At 43.3% G+C, this 20410-nt stretch overlaps 4 non-coding genes across 4 annotated transcripts; all 4 read right to left on the bottom strand.

Annotated features, from left to right (window-relative positions):
• Positions 1–17436: 17436 nt before the first annotated feature.
• Positions 17437–17509, bottom strand: trnam-cau (transfer RNA methionine (anticodon CAU)). Its single transcript has one exon. It is a non-coding gene; the product is annotated as a tRNA-Met (tRNA).
• Positions 17510–18209: 700 nt separating this feature from the next.
• trnam-cau (transfer RNA methionine (anticodon CAU)) lies at positions 18210–18282 on the bottom strand. The gene has a single exon. It is a non-coding gene; the product is annotated as a tRNA-Met (tRNA).
• Positions 18283–18981: 699 nt separating this feature from the next.
• On the bottom strand, positions 18982–19054 carry trnam-cau (transfer RNA methionine (anticodon CAU)). Its single transcript has one exon. It is a non-coding gene; the product is annotated as a tRNA-Met (tRNA).
• A 699-nt stretch (positions 19055–19753) lies between these two features.
• On the bottom strand, positions 19754–19826 carry trnam-cau (transfer RNA methionine (anticodon CAU)). Its single transcript has one exon. It is a non-coding gene; the product is annotated as a tRNA-Met (tRNA).
• Between the last annotated feature and the right edge of the window lie 584 nt (positions 19827–20410).

Genomic DNA, 20410 nt, shown 5'->3' with positions numbered 1-20410 from the left:
ACCTCCACTCGCAGCTGGGAATATATTTCCCAGAATTAGACACAAGCTTTGAGTGGATCAGAAATCCATTTGGGGACAAAACGCACAATGAGCAAGTCAGTTCCAAACTTTCACCAAAAGAGATTGACAGCCTTTGCATCAGATGGGACAATGAGAACAACTTTCAGGGAGAAAGGATTGACCGACTTTTGGCTCCACATCCAGCCTGAGCATTCTGAGCTGGCTGACTCCGCTCTGAAATTGTTGATGCCATTTCCAACCACCTACAACAAAAGATTTTGCATCCTTGAGGGATGGGTTAAAAAGTGCGCCAAAAAATGTCCCGATTTCTATATCGCACCCAGCCCAATAACACCCTGGTACGGTGGAAGCCGAAATTGGTGCTGTTTTGTGTAGCATAAATGTAATCTTGTCTATTTATTTATCTTAATTTTGCTTTAGTAAGTTGTTGCTGTTGGTGTGTGCAATTTCTGCACGCTAAATGTTTTTTTTTTGACAATTTTTCAGTGCTACGGCTCGCGCCGTGGGAAAACCCAATAGCGATAGCCTTTAAAGGCGAAGCCTATGCGACATAGAACGTTCAAATTCAAACGATGCCCAACCCTAGTTGTCGCTCTCTGCAAAGAGTACAATATCCGACGGCACCACGAGACTAAGCCTGCTAACTTCAAGTGGCATTTCCACCCCAAACAGAGGTACGAAAGCGAAAGATTGAAGCACTGTCAGCCAGCTATGCACATAGTTCCAGGATCTTAGTCCGAGGCCTGACAGATCAACAAAAAGTCACCAGTGCGTCCCTTAAAGCATCATGGGTGCTTGCATGGCACAACAGGCCGTTCACTGATGCTGATGTGTTCAAAGAGGTCATGGTGACGTTTTTTCGAGGAGCTGGCTACGGACAATTCCATGGATGGTATCATTGCTTCAGTGAAACAGGTGCCCCTTTCAGCCAGGTCCGCAACTCGCCGCATAGACGCACTGTCGGATGATGTGCTTGGAGTGATTATTAATGGCCTCAGTCAGGCCAGTTACTTTTCCGTAGCGATCGATGAAAGCACTGACAACTCAGATGTAGCTAGGGTTGCCAACTTTAAGAAATTAAAATAAGGGACGCTCACCACAGGCCCGACTCCTGTGGGGCGGGGCGCCCGCAGCAGTGGTATGTTTTATTTTGTGCTGGTGTTTTTAGTAAAGGGTTGATCAAGAAAGGAATTAGTCATACTTGAAGCTTGAAATGCTTTATTATCATAAAACATTCTCTTATAAAGTGCAGTCAATTAAATCTTGAATGAAATCTCTTTGTGTGGCGTGTGCAGCAATGAACTTTTAAAATATAAACTAAATAAACTGAGAACTTCATGTTACTTTTTAAGTGCATAACTATAGGGACTCTCTTTGAACATTTTTACAAAAAAAAAACAGTACAAATAAACAACAAAAACACTCATGTAAAAAAAGAAAGTGCAAAACATTACTCCTTCCCTCAACATTACTCCTCCCCTCAAAACTGTTACTTCTTTTTCCAGGTGTACTTCTTGTTACTCCTTGCAGCACTGAGTAACTCTTTGTCTTTCAAAGCGCTGTTGTAAAACTCTGAACAGGACTGCTCAAAGTTGAGAGTGATCAGCAGCTCACTTCTCATGAGCTCTGTGGAGCACCTATTCCTGCAGTCACTCCATTTGTTGGCCATTCTGGAGAAGATCCTTTCCACACATCCAGTGGATGCTGGGATGCTCAGGATGTGTCTGGTGATAGACAGCATGTTTGGCAGGTCAGCTACTCGAAAGAGAGCCACCAACCTGGCAGCCACACCTTTGGACTTCCATTCATCTTCAGCATCTTCTTTGAGCCTCTTCAGAATGGGTTTTGCTGTGGAGCATTCATCATAAAGTTCATCCATGTTGACTTTATGGATGACGTTGAGCTTGGTGGTCACCCTCTCAATGTCAGTAAAGGTCATGGTGCCATGGTGCAGAGAGAGAGGTTGCAGTGAGAACAACCAGTAGTCTTCCGAAAAGTTGAACCATTTCTCAACATATGAGAGTGCTGTGTTGAGGAATACAGTAAAATCTGCCCTTGCCATGTCAGCATCAAGTGGAAGGAGACGCTGCAGCTTAAATTTAGTTAAGTAGCCATAGAACTGTTAATCTCGTCTCTGTGTGAGCTTTTGCTTGAAGTTTTCCATGATGGAATATAACTCAACACAGGTGGTTTCATCACTCTCCAGCTTCTTTACAACTTCCTCAAAGAGAGAGAGGATATTATTGCAGAAAAGAAGGTAAACCTCCACAATGTCTCCATCTTCCTCAGTTGAGTCCTCACTGAAATTTAACAATGCTCAGAGTTGTTTGGGACACTCCTCCCCCCAGGCTGATGAAGTACGATTTCAGTGCAATCCAGGTGTGCATTAGCCGGGTGATGGCTGGATTAAGGGAGAGCCAGCTGGTTGTGACATGTCGCAGAATTTCCTGGAACGCAACATCACAAAACCTACAAAACTCTTTGAGTGATTCTCTTCGTTTGGCAGATGTGGAAAAGAAGGCATAGACCTTCAGCACAACATTTTCCAAATCTACAGTGAGCTGGTCAAGAGCATGCTTCACTGAGTTGTGCAAAATATGGGCATGGCAGTTTCCTTGCAGCAGATCTTTTTATTACTTCTTCCAGTTGGTGAAGACAGAGTCTTGAATTCCATAATTCACATTTGTGTTGTCTGCAGTGCACTAAATGCTGTCACATGATCCAACGATAAGCCAAATTTGTCAAGCGACTGCTCTGTGAGAGCTACAATCCCAGCAGCGGACTCATCTGCATTTTCAATGAAATCCAGCATTTTGTTGGTGACCCCGCATTCTGGACTGAAGTATTGAACAGCAAGGGGGAACATCTTCCTGTTGCCTTTATTTGAGGCATCGGTCTGAATGGAAAATGGGAGGGGTTTATCTGATGTTAGGGCCTTAAGAACATCAGCCACTGCCTTTGGAGCAAGGACATCTTTAACCACTGCCTCTGCCTTTGTTCTCCCTATACATTTCTTTTACAATTTTGAATCCAGGAGAATCTTTTGATTCAGTTTATGTGCACAGTCAACACTGTTGTAGCTGAGGTTGTGTCTGACTGTGTGGTACACCTGTGTCACCTCAGCTGCGGTAATATAGAGAGGAAGAGTGGGATGACATATTGTTGATTAAATTGAACATTTGTCTGCTGCCTGTCTTGTCACTCGAAAATAAGTCAGGTCATCCAAACAGTTAAACCACACTAATAATATAATTGATGTAATGATCACTGAACACTGCATTCCTCAAAAATATAAAAATTGTGACACAGAATACACAGAAAGCTCTACAAACATTTTTAATCTAGGAAATGTATGTATATTAAAGAATAAAGGTTTTCTTTTAACAAATGTATTTTTTTATTTATTAACTGTTAATCCATTAGTATGAATTGTTCTTTAAATGGCCATATATAATATTTATATACTTCTGTATATTAAATAAATGGTCGTTCATTCGACTTTTAAAACTCAACATCCTAAACAATCAATCAAACCACAACAGTTTACTAAAATAGGCTCTGCCCATGCACTGCGATGTTCTGGCAAAAGCACAACCAGATAGGAAATCAATCACAACATAATGTCCCATACCGTATCAACCTCAGGAGATGATTGGGGTATGAAGAACTGTGACACTGACGCTTGGGTCTTCTGTGATCTTTCGTGTCTGCAGTGTTGCTCTCCTGTTGCATGCTGTCTGATGTCAGACAGCCCACCGTGCGCCACTGAAAACACTCGTCGACATATTTTACAACTTGCCTTGTAAACATCTCCATTGACGCTGTCCAGCCAAGGATGTGCGTCTTCCCACTCACGTCCGTACTTCGGCAAGCGTTTACGCTTTTGAGGACGTGGTGGAGTACCTGGTGTAGTGGGCATTTTTAAAAGGCGCGGGTTTTGTGAGCAGCGCCGGTGTGTGGTGTCTGTCGCTAGGCAACCGTGACCACCAAACGCATGCGCAGACACACAGATGACCGGAGCGGGTCTTGCGTAGATCCCGCCGCGACAATTTCGCTGACCGTAGTATTCCCTGTGTTTTGTTTTGATCATTATTGTTAGATTTAGTATTTGTGTGTGTGACAGACATGTGCATTGGACATTTATGGAAATGCGGAACAAATTGCGTCCCGTATTGGTTCAATACGGGACGCAACATTTAATTGCCAAATAAGGGATGATTCCGTATTTTACGGGACGGTTGGCAACCCTAGTCTCGGGCTACGTGTACGTAATGCGGCTTGTCGAACATGTGAATGCAGTGTCTCCTGCTGGTGTCGGTTATATTAATACTCCTTAGCAGGGGAACATAACTATCTCCGACCAGCTGATGGTCGACAATGTCGCTATATATGAACATGTTGTAACGCCCCCCGTGAATATCGGTGGGATGGGGGGCGTATTCTGCATACGATTTATGGGCTGGTAGCTTGACCCCTGCATCGAAACCCAGCATAACAGCCAGTTTTCCTCTAAAGACGATTGATATGTGATCGTCTCCTTCTACATAAATGCGGTTTCTAATACCTTCATGATGTAGTATAACTCTACCGCCAGGATCATGTTTGGCCCAAGTCTTGTTGATTTGTAGTAATAACGATCCGATACTCTCATAAAGCCCACCAACTAATAGACATGATGTCCTATGACCCGTTTTACCATCGTGAACGGTCATCGTAGCGTCCTCGGTAGGAAAACTATGCCAGCTGCATGGGTACTGAGCTTCAATTAGGCCTACTTCATAGGGCTGCTTGGTGTGTATAGATTTTGCTAATTTAGTTCTAAAATTCCATATCTTATTTTGTGGGTAGATCCCTGCCGATGCATTACTCGCTAGAGTCACATAGAAACCCCCAGACACCTCCTTATCCATCGTACACTCTGGTTATAATGGATTGTATGTCTCTTGTATGTCTCTTTACGCATCGACTAGTGTCTTTTCAGCTATCCATGAATTGAATGCCTCCGGCCAACCCAGCCATTTGACATATAGCAGATTCTTAGACCCCTCCCTTTTTCTATCTATAATCTTTTCTATTTTATACACCTTGTTTTTAGACACTATAACTTTTTGTAGCTCTTTCTCATAAAATGTTCCATGGACAGGGGCACCTGCATAGTCTTGCAGCTTATAGACTGGAGGACACCTTGCTATGCGCTGCGATATTACAAAATATTCATCTGTAAATGTCTGCTCATACCCCTTTCGAAATGTAGCTCTGACTTTTGAAATTCTAACCGTGTCACCAACATCGTATCTAAACACCACCATTGGCTCTTGAGTGGTTTTGTATAGCGTATTTAACACCGTTTTCTCATTATCTTTATCAACGCTGACCGGGGTCATTTTTATCGATCTATGGTATGAATGGTTATAAGCATGGACCATATCCTGTAGTTTATCCACATATCGTTTGGAGTTGGCAGCTGTTAAATATCTCCACATGCGGGTTTTCAGAGTCCTGTTGAAGCGTTCCACTATACTGGCCTTGGTCTCGTTAGATGTAGAGAAATGTTTGACATTGTACCGCTCCATCAAACGCTGAAAGATCTTGTTATAAAATTCTTTGCCAGCGTCAGTCTGCAGTTTATCGGGGGTACGCCCTTCACCGAGAATATCATCAAAAGCTTTAGCGACGTCGATAGCCCTCTTGGATGGTAACGGACGAACCCATGCATGTTTTGAGAATACATCGATGCACGTGTACAGAAAATGCACACCATCATTTTCGGATGCATACTCTGCCATATCCACTAAATCAGCCTGGAACTGTCTATCTACCCCACTAACCAATACTCTATTTCTGCGGAAATGTATCGGTGCAGGTACATGCAGGGTGTAGGGATCCTGCTTCAGCAGCCATTTCTTGATATATTTTAGTGGAGGTACTGCACCCTCACTATGCTCTAGGGCCGTTCTTAGTTTATTGATGCCGCCGTAACCCCCTGGTCCGGAGGGATCATAATAAGTCTTATGCAGCCGTTTATCCATGTCGTATGCCTGCGACAAAAAACGAATACTGAAACAATGATCAGAGTTATCCATCCTTTTATTTAAAATGTCTGTCCACTCAAAACAATGTTCAGATATAGTTTACAGGCAAATTTATCAAGACATCATTCGAGCAGTACTAATACACTCTGCGTATGAGGCATTATTCATCTTCAAGACATCCGACACAAAAGCACATATACACATTACATGGCCGACAGTAAAACACTCCCCGTCGGAGAAATGGTTAAATATTTCAGCTAACATTAGATCAGTAGGCTTGTCATGCAAGAATTTCATGACCAAATCATTCCAATCCTTATACATACATTTGATATAAGCATTATGATGGACAAACGCATCATTTTCTATGGCAGCATACATCAAAACGGCTAGTCTATCTGATACAGACTTGCTATCCACATCATACGCATTAGTAAACAAAATCCCCATTATAAACGCCACCCGACAACAGGCTTTGGTTTGCCTAATGACAATGTAGGACGCCAGATTTGTATGGCTTCATACATCAGAAGCAGATGTTCATCGGACACACCTTCAGTGGTCATTAAATCCAGTTTTTCGGTATCATAGGTATTGCATATTAAATCACATAGATAGGATTCGACCACACCATAGATTTTTCCTGGGGACACTCTCAACCCTGTAGTCTTCTTGAAAACAGTTTCTAAAAGTAGCAGGAAGGGGTGTCTGTCCAGCATAACACAAATGTCATGGTAGTGGGATTCGTAGTGATGATGTGTCGCTCCCTGCAGGCATGAATGGCGTCGTTGACTTGGGCAATCACATTGGCATCCCCAGCAGGCCGCTTGCTTCTGATGGCTGATGATGGCTACCACACAGAGCCCCGTGGTAAATCGCAGAACAGCCAGCGATGCAGGGTTTAAACGGATCTGTATTGATACAGGCCATCCGTCATCTCTCATAGCAGTGTCCACCTCCAGCTCACTGTCCTCTCCGATGTGTAGGAAGGACAGATTCAATCCGGCCAGATAGATGGCATACTCTTGAAGCCAGTGGGGTCCGGGTTGTACAGCCTTTAAATCAGCAGTCTCCATAGCCACACCCCCACTTTGCACATGTTCATCATTGACCTGTGCTGCATAGCGTATCAAAAATATACCATTAGAATATGAAAAAAAATAAAAATACACACAACACACACATATTAATATAAGGTATAGCCAGGGCTGTAGTGGTCAAATTAGAGGTGGGTAAACTATGAATTTTTTGATCAGACCGACCTCGACACAACGCAACGCAAAGTGTTGCGACTCTGTAAGGCTAGCCTGGCTATATTCCATTATGTTATCAATTAAAGTCATATTAAATCAATCAATGACAGTCAATGAATGTGTTTGTAGTTTATTCAAGTTATTCAAATTTCAACAGTAAAGAAAAGTATGTGTAGATTAAGAACTATCTATCTATGGCATGTGTGTATGTGTGTGTATTAGTAGGGGCGTGTTCTGGAGTTCATGGCTCCCCTGTGCTTCACCAGCCAGGACTTCACATACGTGTTGGATTGAACTTTGTGGTGGCTGAGTGGTGGGCCATTCAGTTGAATAAACATCAAGGACGACACTGTTACCAAGTGCAGACTGCATCTCAGGGGGCACACTATGATGTTCATTGAGCTGAACCCCCTCTCACGCTCAGCAGTGCTAACTGGAATGAGATGGTCGATATTCAGGAGTGGTGCAAGGTTTTCTGGAATGATGCTTGAGTTATCCTTAAAATCCCTATAGCCTTCAAGAATTTTTCTGTCATTAAGTCTGAACCTTTGGGCAAGTTGTTTCAACTTGGATTCCCCATACTGCTCCTCTAGGGAACAGGCCAGTTTGCTGGGAAAATAACTTTAAAGAAAATAAATAATAAAATAAAAATATTTATAATATATAAAATACAAATATTTATAAATATTTTTATTTTTATTGGTTTAACCGCCAAACGCCCGAATTTAATTAAAATATATTTTTTTGTCGCGTCATCTGCCCGATCCACGGTTCAGCCGCGGAGTCCACGGCTGCAACCGCCAACCTCGCATCTCCAAATTGAGGCTTTAACATAGCGACCAAGCTATAGCGAAGTTGATACGCCGAAACCGGAGTTTAATATGGATAGTAAAACTCTGACTGACTTTCACTCATTTTGACGTGGGCAGTACACGGATAGCATGACTACGCATTGGCCAATCTGAATGCTCGTAGTCACTTAATAGTTCGTCAAGTAAAATTGATTTATAAATCACAAAAACAACTCATGTGAATTGATCATCTTCAGTCTTACTTTGTACTTGAGGCCTTTTTCGGGCATCTGTTGGAGTGGGAGCACTCGAAGGTCCCTTCAAAAATCGCCTGATATCCATGGCTAATTAATGACAGGTAGGCAGGCATGATAATCCACAACGCGCAGGGCCATGTGTTAACATACTTCCTGTTTACATATTTTCCTGGATCCTGATTGGTGTCGCTGCCGCAGCCGCAAGGCACTGATTGGAGGGTCACAGACCATGATAGCATAGGCCTACAGCGCAGATGAAAATGATTCAGATTACAGCGTTTATTTGTTCAACAATATGAAACCTTGTCTTAGGTGTTTTAAAATGATGCTGAATTTATTTCCGATTATTCCAACGGCAGATTACAAGGCACAGGGACCTTTGAGGTGCGTAAACGCTATTTAGAGGTGCGTAAACGCTATTTCCTAAATTCCAGAGGTGCGTAAACGGCGTTTACGTGCGTTTACCCTCCACTACAGCCCTGGGTATAGCCTATCAAAAACACATTTAAAAAGGAAAATAAAACACCCTTAATACTACTAGCATGTACCCCCCCTTCTTATACATTGCTGCCATTTTCTAATGCTAGCATAACCCTAAACATACTCAAACACACCATGTACCCCCTCATCAAACCCAGGCGACTCAAACAGGCGCATTCGGTATTCATCATCAGTTGTGCTCCATGGTTCTTCATTCGTCTTAGCCATAGAATCAATCTCTGCAAAAATTCCACGTAGTGCTGACAAATCAGCCCACTGCATGAAAAAGACATTATCAAAATAATCAGCAGCTTCTAAAACACTGGTGCGTAGAGGAGAGCTACCGATGCAATGCATATCATAGCACTGTGGTAGCTCGTCTGTATCAACACAGCGTCTGAAAAAAATGAACTCCTGTGGTCTCTTCGTATGATAGTTTGCATCCATGCGATGAATCCTCGATTCATACTGAAAGGTCCATTGGAATACATGGGTTCCCGCATGCCATGTACCCCGGACACCGTCTAGCATGGGGCATAAGTTCTCCAAGAAAAAATTCCACTCGTGAACGTTCAACCGCCACTCTGTAGCACAATCTTTAACATTCAAAATAACACAGCCATCAACCCATGATATTACATACTCCAAGCCGTATTCGCCAACGTGGGTGAATGAATCCCCGGCCCTCCGGTCTCTCAAGCCTAAAACAGGCCTCGTTCTTTTGAGTGGAGCATTAAGCAGCACCGCATCTCCATAACTATTGACATAGTTAGACACAGGCGTACTAAAGTCGGACATACCATCAGGCATCTGGTTTTCAATGTCCTCATTGCTCGACGCAGAGTCGTCCATGGCGGGAGAAGACAGTGGTGACGGGGTACGAGGGCCCCTATACAACCAAATAGCACTATCTGATCTGTGGGTTTCTTCTGATGAGCAGGCCATGTTGAATGAAAAGAACACTGCAGACAACTTGATGAATGCAGGGACCCTAAAACAGCCGTCGCCCCCTTTTTAAACTAGGTTTATGACGCGTCATAAACCGGAAGTGCCCCTGTGAATAGGGATACCCCCTCCACCCCCACCCCCTCCCCAACCGGAAGTGAGTTCAGATAGGAATGGTACAGAGAGCATATAGTATATACTACTGACGTGGAACGTCACCTCGCTGTGGGAAAAGGAACCGGAGCTTGTGAGGGAGGTGGAGCGCTATCAGTTAGATCTGGTGGGGCTTACTTCCACGCACAGTCTCAGCTCTGGTACCGTACTCCTGGATAAGGGTTGGACTCTATTCTTCTCCGGAGTTGCCGAGGGCGTGGGGCGCCGGGCGGGTGTGGGGATACTCATAGATCCCCGGCTGAGCGCCGCGGTGTTGGAGTTTACCCCGGTAGACGAGAGGGTCGCCTCCCTGCGCCTAAGGGTTGTAGGGGGGAAAACTCTGACTGTTGTTTGTGCGTATGCACCAAACAGCAGCTCAGAGTACTCGGCCTTCTTGGAGACCCTGAATGGAGTCCTGTATGGGGCTCCAGTAGGGGACTCCGTAGTTCTGCTGGGAGACTTCAACGCCCACGTGGGCAACGATGGAGACACCTGGAGAGGCGTGGTGGGGAGGAACGGCCTCCCTGATCTAAACCCGAGCGGTCGTTTGTTATTGGACTCCTGTGCTAGTCATGGATTATCCATAACAAACACCATGTTCGAACCTAAGGGTGCTCATAAGTGTACCTGGTACCAGAGTACCCTAGGCCGAAGATCGATGATCGATTTTGTGATCGTGTCATCTGATCTGAGGCCGCATGTTTTGGACACTCGGGTAAAGAGAGGGGCGGAACTGTCAACCGACCACCATCTGGTTGTGAGTTGGATCAGGGAATGGGGGAAATTTCCGGATAGACCTGGTAAGCCCAAACGAGTAGTGCGGGTGAACTGGGAACGTCTGGAGGAGACCCCCGTCCTAGGTATCTTCAACTCACACCTCCGGCGGAGTTTTTCTGGCATTCCTGTGGAGGTTGGGGGCATTGAGCCGGAGTGGGCGGTGTTCAAAGCCTCCATTGCTGAAGCTGCGGCGGCTAGCTGTGGCCTCAGGGTCTTAGGCTCCTCAAGGGGCGGTAACCCTCGGACACCGTGGTGGACACCGGTGGTCAGGGAAGCCGTCCGATTGAAGAAGGAGGCCTTCCAGGATATGATATCCTGGAGGACTCCTGACTCGGTTGCAGGGTACCGACAGGCCCGAAGGGCTGCAGCTGCTGCCGTGTCGGAGGCTAAGCAGCGGGTGTGGGAGAAGTTCGGAGAGGCCATGGAGAAGGACTTTCGGTCGTCACCAAAGTGTTTCTGGAAGACTATCCGGCACCTCAGGAGGGGGAAACGGGGAACCATCCAAGCTGTGTACAGTAAGGTTGGGACTCTGTTGACCTCAACTGAGGAGGTCGTCGGACGTTGGAAGGAACACTTTGAGGAACTCCTGAATCCGAATAACACGCCCTCTATGTTGGAGGCAGAGCTCGAGGTTGATGGTGTTTCGTCGTCAATTTCCCTGGTGGAGGTCACTGAGGTAGTCAAACATCTCCACAGTGGCAAAGCCCCAGGGATTGATGAGATCCAGCCAGAAATGCTAAAGGCTCTGGGTGTTGAGGGGCTGTCATGGTTGACACGCCTATTCAACATCGCGTGGGAGTCGGGTACAGTGCCAAAGGAGTGGCAAACCGGGGTGGTGGTTCCCCTATTCAAAAAGGGGGACCAGAGAGTGTGTGCCAATTACCGGGGTATCACACTTCTCAGCCTCCCTGGTAAAGTCTACTCCAAGGTGCTGGAAAGGAGGGTTCGGCCGATCGTCGAACCTCAGATTGAAGAGGAACAATGCGGTTTTCGCCCCGGACGTGGAACTACGGACCAGCTCCTCACTCTCGCAAGGATCCTGGAGGGGGCCTGGGAGTATGCCCATCCGGTCTACATGTGTTTTGTGGATCTGGAGAAGGCGTATGACCGGGTCCCCCGGGAGAAACTGTGGGAGGTGCTGCGGGAGTATGGGGTAAGGGGGTCTATCCTCAGGGCCATCCAATCTTTGTACTCCCAAAGCGAGAGCTGTGTTCGTATTCTCGGCAGCCAGTCAGTTTCGTTCTCAGTGGGTGCTGGTCTCCGCCAGGGCTGCGCCTTGTCACCAATCCTGTTTGTGATATACATGGACAGGATATCGAGGCGTAGTCGTGGTGGGGAGGGGTTGCAGTTCGGTGGTCTGAGGATCTCGTCACTGCTTTTTGCAGATGATGTGGTCCTCATGGGATCATCGGCCTGTGACCTTCAGCACTCACTGGATCGGCTGGCGGCCGAGTGTGAAGCGGCTGGGATGAGGATCAGCACCGCTAAATCTGAGGCCATGACTCTTAGCAGGAAACCGATGGATTGCTTACTCCGGGTAGGAAACGAGTCCTTAGCCCAAGTGAAGGAGTTTAAGTACCTCGGGGTCTTGTTCGCGAGTGAGGGTACTATGGAGCGTGAGATTGGCCGGAGAATCGGAGCAGCGGGGGCGGTATTGCGTTCGCTTTACCGCACCGTTGGAACGAAAAGAGAGCTGAGCCGCAAGGCAAAGCTCTCGATCTACCGGTCGATCTTCGTTCCTATCCTCACCTATGGTCATGAGGGCTGGGTGATGACCGAAAGGACGAGATCGCGGGTACAAGCGGCCGAGATGAGTTTTCTCAGAAGGGTGGCTGGGTGAGAAGCTCAGCCATCCGTGAGGAACTCGGATTAGAGCCGCTGCTCCTTTACTTAGAAAGGAGTCAGCTGAGGTGGTTCGGGCATCTGGTAAGGATGCCCACTGGGCGCCTTCCTTGGGAGGTGTTTCAGGCACGTCCAGTGGGGAGGAGGCCTCGGGGAAGACCCAGGACTAGGTGGAGAGATTATATCTCAACACTGGCCTGGGAACGCCTCGGGATCCCCCCGTCAGAGTTGGTTAATGTGGCCCGGGAAAGGGAAGTCTGGGGCCCCCTGCTTGAGCTGCTCCCCCCGCGACCCGACCCCGGATAAGCGGACGAAAATGAGAGATGAGATGAGAAATGGTGTTAAAAATGACATTATACACACCAGTGATACGCATGAAAGTTATGTAAACACACAGATCTGATATGAGTTGATCATGGCTAACCAGGTGAATGACATGGTATTTAATGTGATGGAAATATTCACCATCGCCAGCGTCAAAGCAGGCCTCCCAGGGCTCCGTGCAGGCGCAGCAGAGGTGGAGGCTGAGGTAGCTGCAGGCCTTCTCACAGAATGACAGACAGAAACAATAAAACCATTAAACAAGCATTAATACTAATGGGATTTTGTCCACATCACAAGTTGTAAGCCTACAAAATGCATTGATTTCACCAGTCTCTCAATATTACCTGCTGGGGGTGAAAGCCACAGGTACATGTCTGCGCTACCCTTAAGATAGAGGTCTGCCCACGCAGCATCGTGGGACACTACTCAATCTGTAATTAATTGAAATGAATGATTTACTTAGACACAATCGGTTCACTTTGGAGTTTTGGTTTACTGTTGGGGCAAAGTTTACCTTCTGGTAGAGGTTGTGCCACTTGGCCTGTTTTGGAGATGGCCTGTTCCCTGCACTGGAGGGCCAAGTGCCAGAAGAGGCAAATGCCTTCAGGCGGCTCACCCACTCCTCAGACCCCATGGCTCGATGCTTCTTAGTAGACATCTGAAGACAAGGGGGAGAATGGCCAAGTTACCATACATTGTCAAAGACATATGCTATATATATATATGTGTCTGTGTGTCTGTGTGTACAAACTAGGACTCATCATATTTGGTATGGGACCGTTACCTTTACCTACCTTTACACTTCATGAATCATATGATACATACAAAATAATCCCTAGTGTATCCCCATGTAATTTAAAATGGTTGTTTACCGTACAGGGGAATTAAAATGGTAGTTCACCGTAATCGTACTACTAGTTCCTACTGAGGCTGACATGCAATAAGTTAACAAGAAGTTGACCCAAGTTAGTAAAGTTAAACCGATGCTAACATGCTAGTAAATTAACCAAAGTCAGTGAAATGACAAGGAAAATTATTGACATGTCCGGACAAGGTAAGACAATCCGCACGGTCAGAGTTTTGGATTAAATAATACCAATATTCAGTAGAACGAATTTAGAACGTCAATCATTTCAAGTTAGTAAAGTTAAACCGATGCTAACATGCTAGTAAATTAACCAAAGTCAGTGAAATGACAAGGAAAATTAGTGACATGTCCGGACAAGGTAAGACAATCCGCACGGTCAGACTTTTGGATAAAGTAATACCCTATATTCAGTAGAACGAATTTATAACGTCGATCATTTCCGCGATTTATTGGTTCTTACATGTAAAGCATTTGTTGCAATGTAAATTGCAAACAGTTACATTGCAGACTAGTTTTCAGAAGAGCGTATTAACCGTTAATAACGCTACCTTTTCCAGAGCATGACCTGTCCGAATTTATAAGGTGGATCATTTCCACGATTGGATGTGTTAAATGTGTTAAATGTATTAAATGTGTTTTAATGTAATTCAAACCCTTACCTTACAGAGTCGTTTTCAGGAATGGCGAAAAGGTGTGTGTTGTTCTACAGTATGAAACCATTCCGAATTCGGAGCGTCGCTAGCCTGTCCGTGATTGGCTTAGCGCAGGGAGAGAGAAATGGACAGTGGAACGTGTGATTGGTCATTCTGGTGAAAAGATATGGGAGAGAAATGGATAGTGGAACATGTGATTGGTCATTCTGGTGAAAAGATATTGGAAATCCGATGATTTGATTGGACGATCCAGAATCTAGAAAGCAGACGGATCGGATTTAGGTAGCGCCAACGAGGCAACCAGTTCAGAACCATTCAGGCTCAGACCAATTTTTGCGCTAAGATCGATACAAAGTATTATAAAAATCCATGTTACACGTAATATGTAAATCAATATGAAAAATTGAACTACTGTTGTGCTCAATGAAGAATGCCATGTGTTATGGCTCTCAAGTCATTTCTTCTCAGAAGCCACAAGATTCTCATAAGTAATGCCTTCAGAATATTAAGATAGCCTGGAAATCAAGAATCTTTAAACCGGGCACTGGTATCCAATTTTTTCTACAAACATTTTTACAATATATGATACTATTTCGTTTCTAAAACTCTGTGCCCTGTGAGAGGCTCGAACTCACGACCTTCAGATTATGTGAATGACGTGCTGCCTACTGCACCAACGAGGGAACCAGTGAACAGCTAGAGTCAGGCTTAGAGCAATTTTTGCGCTTTGATTGATATCAAGTATAATACAAATCCACGTAACACATAATATGTAAATCATTATGACAACTTGAACTACCGTTGTACTCAATTAAGAATACCATGTTTTATGGCTGTCAAGTAATTTCTTCTCAGAAGCCAGAAGATTCTCATAGGTAATACCTTCCGTACATTAAGACAACCTGGAAATGAAGTTTCATTAAACCGGGCACGGGTATCCGATTTTTTTACAATTTTTTTTACAATGCATGATACTAGTTAGTTTCTAAAAATCTATGCCCCATGCGAGGCTCGAACTCACGACGTACAGATTATGAGACTGACGCGCTGCCTACTGCGCCAACGAGGCAACTAGTTCACAATCATTCAGGCTAATGGCAATTTTTGCGCTAAGATGTTAGCGCAAACTCACGACCTTCAGATTATTTGATTGACGTGCTGCCTACTGCACCAACGAGGGAACCAGTGAACAGCTAGAGTCAGGCTTAGAGCAATTTTAGCGCTTTGATTGATATTAAGTATAATAAAAATCCACGTAACACATAATATGTAAATCATTATGACAACTTGAACTACTGTTGTACTCAATTAAGAATGCCATGTTTTATGGCTGTCAAGTCATTTCTTCCCAGAAGCAACAAGGTTCTCAGAAGTAATACCTTCAGAATATTAAGATAGCCTGGAAATCAAGAATCTTTAAACCAAGCACTGGTATCCGATTTTTTTTACAAACATTTTTACAATATATGATACTATTTCGTTTCTAAAACTCTATGCCCTGTGAGAGGCTCGAACTCACGACCTTCAGATTATGTGAATGACGTGCTGCCTACTGCACCAACGAGGGAACCAGTGAACATCTAGAGTCAGGCTTAGAGCAATTTTTGCGCTTTGATTGATATTAAGTATAATAAAAATCCACGTAACACATAATATGTAAATCATTATGACAACTTGAACTACTGTTGTACTCAATTAAGAATGCCATGTTTTATGGCTGTCAAGTAATTTCTTCTCAGAAGCCACAAGATTCTCATAAGTAATACCTTCCGTACATTAAGACAGCCAGGAAATGAAGTTTCATTAAACCGGGCACGGGTATCCGATTTTTTTACAAACATTTTTACAATGCATGATACTAGTTAGTTTCTAAAACTCTATGCCCCGTGTGAGGCTCGAACTCACGACCTTCAGATTATGAGACTGACGCGCTGCCTACTGCACCTACATGGGAACCATTAAACACTAAGAGTCAGGCTTACAGCAATTTTTGCGCTAAGATTGATATTAAGTATAATAAAAATCCAGGTTGCATGTATCATGTTAAATCAATAGGAAAATTTGAACTACTGTTGTACACAATTAGGAATGCCATATTTTATGGCTGTCAAGTCATTTCTTCCCAGAAGCAACAAGGTTCTCAGAAGTAATACCTTCAGAATATTAAGATAGCCTGGAAATCAAGAATCTTTAAACCGGGCACTGGTATCCGATTTTTTTTACAAACATTTTTACAATACATGATACTATTTTGTTTCTAAAACTCTGTGCCCTGTGAGAGGCTCGAACTCACGACCTTCAGATTATGTGAATGACGTGCTGCCTACTGCACCAACGAGGGAACCATCGAACAGCAAGAGTCAGGCTTACAGCAATTTTTGCGCTAAGATTGATATTAAGTATAATAAAAATCCAGGTTACATGTATCATGTTAAATCAATAGGAAAATTTCAACTACTGTTGTACTCAATTAAGAATGCCATGTTTATGGCTGTCAAGTAATTTCTTCTCAGAAGCCACAAGATTCTCATAAGTAATACCTTCCGTACATTAAGACAGCCTGGAAATGAAGTTTCATTAAACCGGGCACGGGTATCCGATTTTTTTACAAACATTTTTACCAAATATGATACTATTTCGTTTCTACAACTCTGTGCCCTGTGAGAGGCTCGAACTCACGACCTTCAGATTATGTGATTGACATGCTGCCTACTGCACCAACGAGGGAACCAGTGAACATCTAGAGTCAGGCTTAGAGCAATTTTTGCGCTTTGATTGATATTAAGTATAATAAAAATCCACGTAACACATAATATGTAAATCATTATGAAAACTTGAACTACTGTTGTACTCAATTAAGAATGCCATGTGTTATGGCTGTCAAGTAATTTCTTCTCAGAAGCCACAAGATTCTCATAAGTAATACCTTCCGTACATTAAGACAGCCTGGAAGTGAAGTTTCTTTGAACAAGGCACGGGTATCCTATTTTTTCGCAAACATTTTTACAATGCATGATACTACTTCCTTTCTACAACTCTATGCCCCGTGTGAGGCTCGAACTCACGACCTTCAGATTATGAGACTGACGCGCTGCCTACTGCGCCAACGAGGCAACCAATTCACAATCATTCAGGCTCATGCCAATTTTTGCGCTAAGATCGATACAAAGTATAATAAAAATCCAGGTTACACGTATCATGTTAAATCAATAGGAAAATTTGAACTACTATTGTACACAATTAGGAATGCCATGTTTTATGGCTGTCAAGTCATTTCTTCCCAGAAGCAACAAGGTTCTCAGAAGTAATACCTTCAGTAATATTAAGACAGCCTGGAAATCAAGAATCTTTAAACCGGGCACTGGTATCCGATTTTTTTTACAAACATTTTTACAATATATGATACTATTTAGTTTCTAAAACTCTGTGCCCTGTGAGAGGCTCGAACTCACGACCTTCAGATTATGAGAATGACGTGCTGCCTACTGCACCAACGAGGGAACCAGTGAACAGCAAGAGTCAGGCTTTGAGCAATTTTTGCGCTTTGATTGATATTAAGTATAATAAAAATCCACGTAACACATAATATGTAAATCATTATGACAACTTGAACTACTGTTGTACTCAATTAAGAATGCCATGTTTTATGGCTGTCAAGTAATTTCTTCTCAGAAGCCACAAGATTCTCATAAGTAATACCTTCCGTACATTAAGACAGCCTTGAAATGAAGTTTCTTTAAACCAGGCACGGGTATCCTATTTTTTTGCAAACATTTTTACAATGCATGATACTAGTTAGTTTCTAAAACTCTATGCCCCGTGTGAGGCTCGAACTCACGACCTTCAGATTATGAGACTGACGCGCTGCCTACTGCGCCAACGAGGCAACCAGTTCACAATCATTCAGGCTCATACCCATTTTTGCGCTAAGATCGATACAAAGTATAATAAAAATCCAGGTTACACGTATCATGTTAAATCAATAGGAAAATTTGAACTACTATTGTACACAATTAGGAATGCCATGTTTTATGGCTGTCAAGTCATTTCTTCCCAGAAGCAACAAGGTTCTCATAAGTAATGCCTTCAGTATATTAAGACAGCCTGGAAATCAAGAATCTTTATACCGGGCACTGGTATCCGATTTTTTTTACAAACATTTTTACAATATATGATACTATTTAGTTTCTAAAACTCTGTGCCCTGTGAGAGGCTCGAACTCACGACCTTCAGATTATGAGAATGACGTGCTGCCTACTGCACCAACGAGGGAACCAGTGAACAGCAAGAGTCAGGCTTTGAGCAATTTTTGCGCTTTGATTGATATTAAGTATAATAAAAATCCACGTAACACATAATATGTAAATCATTATGACAACTTGAACTACTGTTGTACTCAATTAAGAATGCCATGTTTTATGGCTGTCAAGTAATTTCTTCTCAGAAGCCACAAGATTCTCATAAGTAATACCTTCCGTACATTAAGACAGCCTGGAAATGAAGTTTCTTTAAACCAGGCACGGGTATCCTATTTTTTTGCAAACATTTTTACAATGCATGATACTAGTTAGTTTCTAAAACTCTATGCCCCGTGTGAGGCTCGAACTCACGACCTTCAGATTATGAGACTGACGCGCTGCCTACTGCGCCAACGAGGCAACCAGTTCACAATCATTCAGGCTCATACCCATTTTTGCGCTAAGATCGATACAAAGTATAATAAAAATCCAGGTTACACGTATCATGTTAAATCAATAGGAAAATTTGAACTACTGTTGTACACAATTAGGAATGCCATGTTTTATGGCTGTCAAGTCATTTCTTCCCAGAAGCAACAAGGTTCTCAGAAGTAATACCTTCAGAATATTAAGATAGCCTGGAAATCAAGAATCTTTAAACCAGGCACTGGTATCCGATTTTTTTTACAAACATTTTTACAATATATGATACTATTTAGTTTCTAAAATCTCTGTGCCCTGTGAGAGGCTCGAACTCACGACCTTCAGATTATGAGAATGACGTGCTGCCTACTGCACCAACGAGGGAACCAGTGAACAGCAAGAGTCAGGCTTAGAGCAATTTTTGCGCTTTGATTGATATTAAGTATAATAAAAATCCACGTAACACATAATATGTAAATCATTATGACAACTTGAACTACTGTTGTACTCAATTAAGAATGCCATGTTTTATGGCTGTCAAGTAATTTCTTCTCAGAAGCCACAAGATTCTCATAAGTAATACCTTCCGTACATTAAGACAGCCTTGAAATGAAGTTTCTTTAAACCAGGCACGGGTATCCGATTTTTTTGCAAAATTTTTACAATGCATGATACTAGCTAGTTTCTAAAACTTTATGCCCCGTGTGAGGCTCGAACTCACGACCTTCAGATTATGAGACTGACGCGCTGCCTGCTGCGCCAACGAGGCAACCAGTTCACAATCATTCAGGCTCATGCCAATTTTTGCGCTAAGATCGATACAAAGTATAATAAAAATCCAGGTTACACGTATCATGTTAAATCAATAGGAAAATTTGAACTACTGTTGTACACAATTAGGAATGCCATGTTTTATGGCTGTCAAGTCATTTCTTCCCAGAAGCAACAAGGTTCTCAGAAGTAATACCTTCAGAATATTAAGATAGCCTGGAAATCAAGAATCTTTAAACCAAGCACTGGTATCCGATTTTTTTTACAAACATTTTTACAATATATGATACTATTTAGTTTCTAAAACTCTATGCCCTGTGAGAGGCTCGAACTCACGACCTTCAGATTATGTGAATGACGTGCTGCCTACTGCACCAACGAGGGAACCAGTGAACATCTAGAGTCAGGCTTAGAGCAATTTTTGCGCTTTGATTGATATCAAGTATAATAAAAATCCACGTAACACATAATATGTAAATCATTATGACAACTTGAAATACTGTTGTACTCAATTAAGAATGTCATGTTTTATGGCTGTCAAGTAATTTCTTCTCAGAAGCCACAAGATTCTCATAAGTAATA

This window comes from Gadus morhua, chromosome 18, assembly GCF_902167405.1.
Source record: "Gadus morhua chromosome 18, gadMor3.0, whole genome shotgun sequence".
Lineage (NCBI taxonomy): Eukaryota > Metazoa > Chordata > Actinopteri > Gadiformes > Gadidae > Gadus > Gadus morhua.
This window is presented reverse-complemented; position numbering and strand designations above follow the sequence as displayed.